The 7,119-nt window shown below is 37.4% G+C and overlaps 1 protein-coding gene across 1 annotated transcript in view; it reads right to left on the bottom strand.

The window, feature by feature from the left end:
* Positions 1–7,119, bottom strand: part of UMPS (uridine monophosphate synthetase) — a 30,955-nt gene that overhangs the window by 20,673 nt on the left and 3,163 nt on the right. The gene's annotated exons all lie outside the window — the stretch shown is intronic.

Below are 7,119 nucleotides of genomic sequence, written 5' to 3'. Positions count from 1 at the left end.
TGTAAGAAAATGAACACATAAACTATATATTATTATCTTAAATGGTGTGTAAGAAAATGAACACATAAACTATATATTATTATCTTAAATGGTGTGTATAAATCATGTTAACACAACATTATAGACAGTAATAAACCAAAAGCAGCTAGACCCAAACTTGATCAGAAAAACATGTATGCCTTTTTGTTATATGACCCTCTATAAATCCCAGTTTTCAAATATAAAAACATAAGAATGACCCCACTTGCCTAGACAACTCAGGGTCTGCTCTAAGGAGTGATTAAAAACATTAGGTTTTTAATGTAAACAATGTAAACAGACTTTTATTCTTGAACTATTTCTTTCTGCTAGTGATTTTAGGATCATTTTGCAGCAGCTTGGAAGGCTGCTCTATGTTAGGGCAAACTAATATTTTGATAATCTGTGATATTACAAGGGTTTTTTTAAAATATCTTTTTTAAATTTTTTTTTAATTTTTTAACCATGATGCCAGTAATTTGTGAGGAGTCCTGTAGTTTGCATTTGGATAACTTTTCAGTATGCTTGCACCTTTTGATTTGACCTAAGGAAGCACTAATAGGTTTTGAATGTTGCCTGTATGTTTGAGAGACCTGAAGTCATTAAGATAAGATCCAATATCAAAAATTAGAAGCCAAGTAACTTGTGCAGAAGGAATACAAGAAAACTCTGGGTGGTTTGGTAAGCAAAATTAGGGTAGGTACATATGCTAGATTTTCTGGTTTTCTGACATTGTAATAAAATTTTTTTGTTGTGCTCTTCAGTTTTCAGTAGGAAGTGTGTGTGTAGAGGATCTTAATAAAATTGAGTTATTTGGAAAAAAAAAACACATTAAAACATTAGGTTTTTAACTAAGGGCAACACAGAATGTTGACCCCAAAGACTAAGAATGGCTCCCAATTTCCCTGAGTAATTTATTATGATGTGACTATCTAAACCTTTCCATATACCTGCCTGAAAGAAGTCTTTATTGAAAAAGTTTCAGGGAATGCCTGAGTGGCTCAGTCTGCTTGCTCAGTCATTGAGCGTCTGCTTTCCACTCGGGTCATGATCCCAGGGTCCTGGGATCCAGCCCCACATTGGATACCTGCTCAGCGGGGAGCCTACTTCTCCTTCTCCCCCTGCTTGTGTTCCCTCTCTCATGGTCAATCTCTCTCTGTCAAATAAAGAAATAATATCTTAAAAAAAAAAAAAAGAAAGAAAGAAAGAAAAGAAAAATTACGGTGTGTTTGGATAGCTCAATCACCTAAGCAACTGCCTTGGGCTGAGGTCATGATCTTAAGGTCCTGGGATGGAGCCCCATGTCAGGTTCCCTGCTCATGCTCTCTCTCTCTCAAATACATAAATAAAATCTTTTTTAAAGTTTCATAAGAGACTACTTAATTTGCATCGAAAAAGTAATATACCTAGGAATAAATTTAACCAAAGTAAAAGACCTATACATTGAAAACTTTAGACGCTGGTAAAGAAAGTATAGAAAGAAATAAATGCAATGGTATTCCTTGCTTATGAACTGTAAATGTTCACATACCCAAAGCAGATACAAAGCAACACCTATTAAAATTCCAATGGCTTTTTTTTTTCTTAACAGAAATAGAACAATCCTAAAATTTGTATGGAAGCCCAAAAGATCCCAAACAGCCAAAGCAGTCTTAAGAAAAATAAGGATGAAGGCATCATGATCCCTGATTTCAGGAATACTACAAAGCTAGAGTAATTAGAAGACTGTGGTATTAGCATAGAAACAGACACGTCACTGGAACAAAGTAGAGTCCAGAAATGTACCTATACTTATATGGTCAATTGATTTATAGCAAAGGAGCCAAGAACATACACTGGGAAAAGGACAATCTCTTCAATAAATGGTATTGGGAAAACTGGACAGTCTCATGCAAAATAATGAAACTGGACCACTATCTCATACCACACACAAAAATTAACACAAAATAGATTAGACTTGAATGTAAGACCCGAAATCATAAAACCCCTAGAAGAAAACACCGGTGACAAGCTCCCTGACATAGGTCTTAGCAATGATTTTTTTGGATTTGACACCAAAACCAAAAATAAGTGGGACTACATCCAACTAAAAAGCCTCTGCACAGTAAAAGAAATCACCAACAAAATGGGAAAAAAAATAAAACAAAACAAAAAAAACCCAGAAAATATCTGCAGATGATATATCTGGCTATGGGGCTAATACATAAATAACTCAAATACCTCAATAACAAAAAAATCAACACAATTTGAAAATAGACACTGTTCCAGAGAAGACAAGTTGCCAACACTTACATGAAAAGCTGATCAGCATCACTAATTATCAGGGAAATGCAAATCAAAACCACAATGAGGTTTCACTTTACCTTTTCTAGAATGGCTATCATCAAAAAGACAAGAATAGGGACACCTGGGTGGCTCAGATAGCTAAGTGTCTGCATTCAGCTCAGGTCATGATTCCAGGGTCCTGGGCTGGAGCCCTGCGGCAGGCTCCCTGTTCAGTGTGGAGTCTGCTTCTCCCTCTGCCCCTCCTCCCACTCATTCTCTCAATCTCTCTCTCAAATAAATAAATAATAAAATCTTCTAAAAAGGAAGAAAGACAAGAATAAGTATCAGCAAGAATATGAAGAAAAGGTAACTCCTGTGTCCTGATGGTAAGAATGTTAACTGGTATAACCACTATGAAAAACTGTATGGACATTCCTCAAAAAATTAAAAATAGAACTATTATTTGATCCAGCAATTTCACTTCTGGGTACTTACCTAAAAAACCGAAAACACTAATTTGAAAAGATATATGCACCCCTATGTTTACAACAGCATTATTTACAATAGCCAAGATCTAGAAGCAAGCCAGGTGTCCATCAATAGATCAACAGAATATTACTCAGCCATAGAAAATGAGATCTTGCCGTTTATGACAACACGGACAGACCCTGAGGGTATTATGCTGAGTGAAATAAGAGGCAGAAAAACAAATACTGTATGATTTCACATATATACGGAATCTAAAAAAAAAACAAAACAAAAGAACAAACAAACAAAAAGCAGAAACGGACCCACAACTACAGAGAATGACCTGGTGGTTGCCAGAGGGGAGGAGGTGAGGAGATGGGCAAGATGGGTAATGGGGAGTGGGAGGTATAGATTTCCAGTTATGGAATGGGAATTAAAAGTACAGAGTAGGGAACAGTGACAGATGGTAGTTCCACCTGTGATGAGCATGGCAGGTAGTGGAGTTGTCCAATCACTGCTGTACACCTGAAACTAACATAACACTGTGTGGCAATTCCACTTCAATTTAAAAACAACCAACCAAAAAAAGAAAGAAAAGGAAGAAAGAAGGCAGTCTCATAGAGAACTGGAGGTTACCAGAGCAGAGTGGTGTGGGGGGAATAGGAGAAATAGCTGAAGGGGATTGAGAGTTTAAAATAAATGTCACTGGGAAAAAAGTACAGCATAGAGAATACAGTCAACAATATTGAAATAACTTTGGGGGCACCCAGGTGGCTCAGTGGGTTAAGTCTCTGCCTTCGGCTTGGGTCATGATCTCGGGGTCCTGGGATCAAGCCCTGCATTGGGCTCTCTACTTGGAGGGGCTTGATCCTCTCTCTCTGCCTGCCTCTCTGCCTACTTGTGATCTCTGTCAAATAAGTAAATAAAATATTTAAAAAAAATAACTTTGTATGGTGAGGCAGTAACTATACTTACTGTAGTGAACCCTTCAAAATGTATGTAATTGTCAAATCACTATGTTGTACACATGGAACTAATATATGTCAATTATAATTCAATTAAACATTTTTTTTCAAAAGGAAAAAACCCTAAGGACTCCACCAAAAAACTATTAGAACTACTAAGTGAATTCAGTAAAGTTGAAGGATCCAAAATCAATATATAGGTATCTGTAGGTTTTGTGGTTGTTTTGTTTTGTTTTAAGATTTTATTTATTTGAGGGGTGCTTGGGTAGCTCAGTTGGTTAAGCCTCTGCCTTCGGCTCGGGTCATTGTCTCAGTGTCCTGGGATGGAGCCCCATGTCGGGCTTTCTGCTCAGCAAGGGGCCTACCTTCCCACACCCCCGCCTGCCTCTCAGCCTGCTTGTGATCTCTCTTGTCAAATAAGTGAATAAAATCTTTTTAAAAGGATTTTATTTGAGAGAATGAGAGAGGAGAGAGCACAAGCAGGAGCAGAGGTAGAGGGAGACACAGACTTCCCTGTGGAGCAGGGAGCCTGATCCGGGGCTCATTTTCAGGACCCTGGGATTGTGACCTGAGCCACCAAAGGCAGATGCTTAACAGATTGAAACACCCAGGCACCCTTGTGGTGTTTCTTGACACAAAGTAGCAGAAAGAGAAATCAAGAAAACAATCCCATTTATAATAGCATCAAAAGGAATTAAATAGGTAGGAACACATTTAACCAAAAAGGTAAAAAAAACCTTATACTGGAAACTGTAAAACTGATTAGACACTGAAGATGACCCAAGTAATAAACAAAAAGATATATTATGCTCGTAGATTAGCAATATTAATTCTTGCTAAGATGTCCATACTCCTCAAAGGGAATAACGGATTCAATACAATACTTACAAAAATCCCAACAGCATTTTTCACAGCACTAGAACAAATAATCCTAAAATTTGTGTGGAACCACAAAAGACCCCAAATAGCCAGAGCAATCTTGAGAAAGAAGAACAAAGCTAGAAGTAAACACAATCCCAGACTTCAAACCATCCTACAAAGCTAAAGTAACCATAACAGTATATTACTAGCACAAAAACAGATACACAGATCAATGGGACTGAGAGTCTGGAAATAAACCCACTCATATACAATCAACTAATCTACAACAAAGGAGGCAAGAATATACAATGGGGGAAGGACAGTCTCTTCAATATATGGTGTTGGGAAAATTGGAGAGCTATGCGCAAAAGAACTAAGCTAGGCTGCTTTCTTACACCATAAACTCAAATGGATTAAAAACCTCAACCTAAGAGCTGAAACCATGTAACTTCTAAAAGAAAACACTGTCAGAGAACTCTTGGGCAGGGGTTTTGGTGGTATTTCTCTGCTCTCTCTCTTCAGGCAAAAGCAACAGAAGAAAAAAAATAATCAAAATACATCAACATAAAAAGCTACTGTATAGGGAATAAAACCATCAACAAAACAAAAAGGCAGCCTACTGATGGAGAAGATATCTGCAAATGATGTATCCAATAAAGAGTTAAATAGAAAATATATAAAGAACAACAAAATACTGGCAAAACAATCCAATTAAAAAATGGGCCCAAATACACATTTTCCAAAGGAAGACATAAAGATCATACAGAGAACCAATATGCATATGAAAAGATGCTCAACATCACTAATCATCAGGGAAATGCAAATCAAAAGCACAAAGAGATACCACCTCACACCTTTCAGAATGGCTATGATCAAAGAGATAAGGAATAGATGTTGGAGAGCACGTAGAGTTTAAATAAAATGGAGCCCCTGCGTAGTGCTGGTAGGAATGTAAATTGGGGTAGCCACTTTGGAAAACACTATGAAGTTCCTCAAAAAATTAAAAATAGAGATGCTGTACAATCTAGTAATTCCACTTAAAATACCAATTCGAAAAGAAAATGCACCCCCATATTATTTACAACAAACAAGATAAGGAAGAAACCTAAGTGTCCACAGATAGATAAAGAAAGATGTGGCAGAGATACAAACAATGAAATATTACTCAGCCATAAAAAAAGAATGAAATCTTGCCATTTGCGACAACATAGAGGGACAACATAGAGGGTATTTACTATGCTAAGTGAAATGTCAGACAGAGAAAGAAAAATACCATATGATTTCACCTACATGTGCAATCTAAAAAACAAAATGAACAAACAAAACAAAAAGACTCACTGACACAGAAAACAAATCACTGGTTATGAGGATGGAGGGGCTGGAGGGGCTGGGGAGGGAGCTTGGTGAAATACATGAAGGGGATTAAGTGATACAAACTTCCAGTTATAAGGAACTCATGGTGATATAATGTACAGCATAGGGTTTGTAGTCAGTAATATTGATAAAAAAAAAATCAATGCAAAATACATACTAAAACATTTTTTAAAAGTTTCCTAAGTACAGATCCTATTGTGTGAGTACTAGTTTATAATATCCTTTCCCATATAAATCATCACATTTTAATGCTAGAATGCATCCTCTCATCCAATACCACCTTTTTTTTTTTTTTTAAAGGTAAACTTATTTGAGAATTGCTTAGTGAAGGGGCACGAGTGTGGCTCAGTCAGTTAAGTTTGTCTGCCTTCTGCTCAGGTCACGATTACAGGGCCCTGTGATCAAGCCCCACAGCAGGCTCCCTGCTCAGTGAGGAATCTGCTTCTCCCTCCCTCCACCCCCACCCGGGCTTGTGTGCACTTGTGCTCTCTCAAATAATTTTTAAAAATCTTAAACAAGGGACGCTTGGGTGGCTCAGTTGGTTGGACAACTGCATTCGGCTCAGGTCATGATCCTGGAGTCCCGGGATCAAGTCCCGCATCAGGCTCCCAGCTCCATGGGGAGTCTGCTTCTCTCTCTGACCTTCTCCTCGTTCATGCTCTCTCTCACTGTCTCTCTCTCAAGTAAATAAATAAAATCTTAAAAAAAAAAAAATCTTAAACAAGAAAAACTGCTTAGTGAACTAGATCAGATCTTCAATTTTTTTTCCACCTGTACTTTTTTTTTTTTTTTTTTTTAAGATTCTATTTACTTATTTGACAGAGAGAGACATAGTGAGAGAGGGAACATAAGCAGGGGGAGTGGGCGAGAGAAGAGTGGACTTCCTGCAGAGCAGGGAGCCTGATGTGGGTCTCATTCCCCAGCCCAAGCAGACGCTTAAGGACAGAGCCACCCAGGCGCCCTCACCTGTACTTGTAGACTTGAAAATTCTGTGAATATTTTTAAGTTGCTAAAGATTTAATTTCTAGAGTACTAAAAAATATTATCCTAGAACTGTTGTCACTCCTTTCCATGAACACAATGAAATCCAAATGCTATAGTGATTTAATACTGACCATCTCCATTTTATTTTTTTTTTTTTTTTTTTTTTTTTTTTTTTTTTTTTTTT

This window comes from Mustela nigripes, chromosome 2 (genome assembly GCF_022355385.1).
Source record: "Mustela nigripes isolate SB6536 chromosome 2, MUSNIG.SB6536, whole genome shotgun sequence".
NCBI classification, from domain to species: Eukaryota; Metazoa; Chordata; class Mammalia; order Carnivora; family Mustelidae; genus Mustela; species Mustela nigripes.
This window is presented reverse-complemented; position numbering and strand designations above follow the sequence as displayed.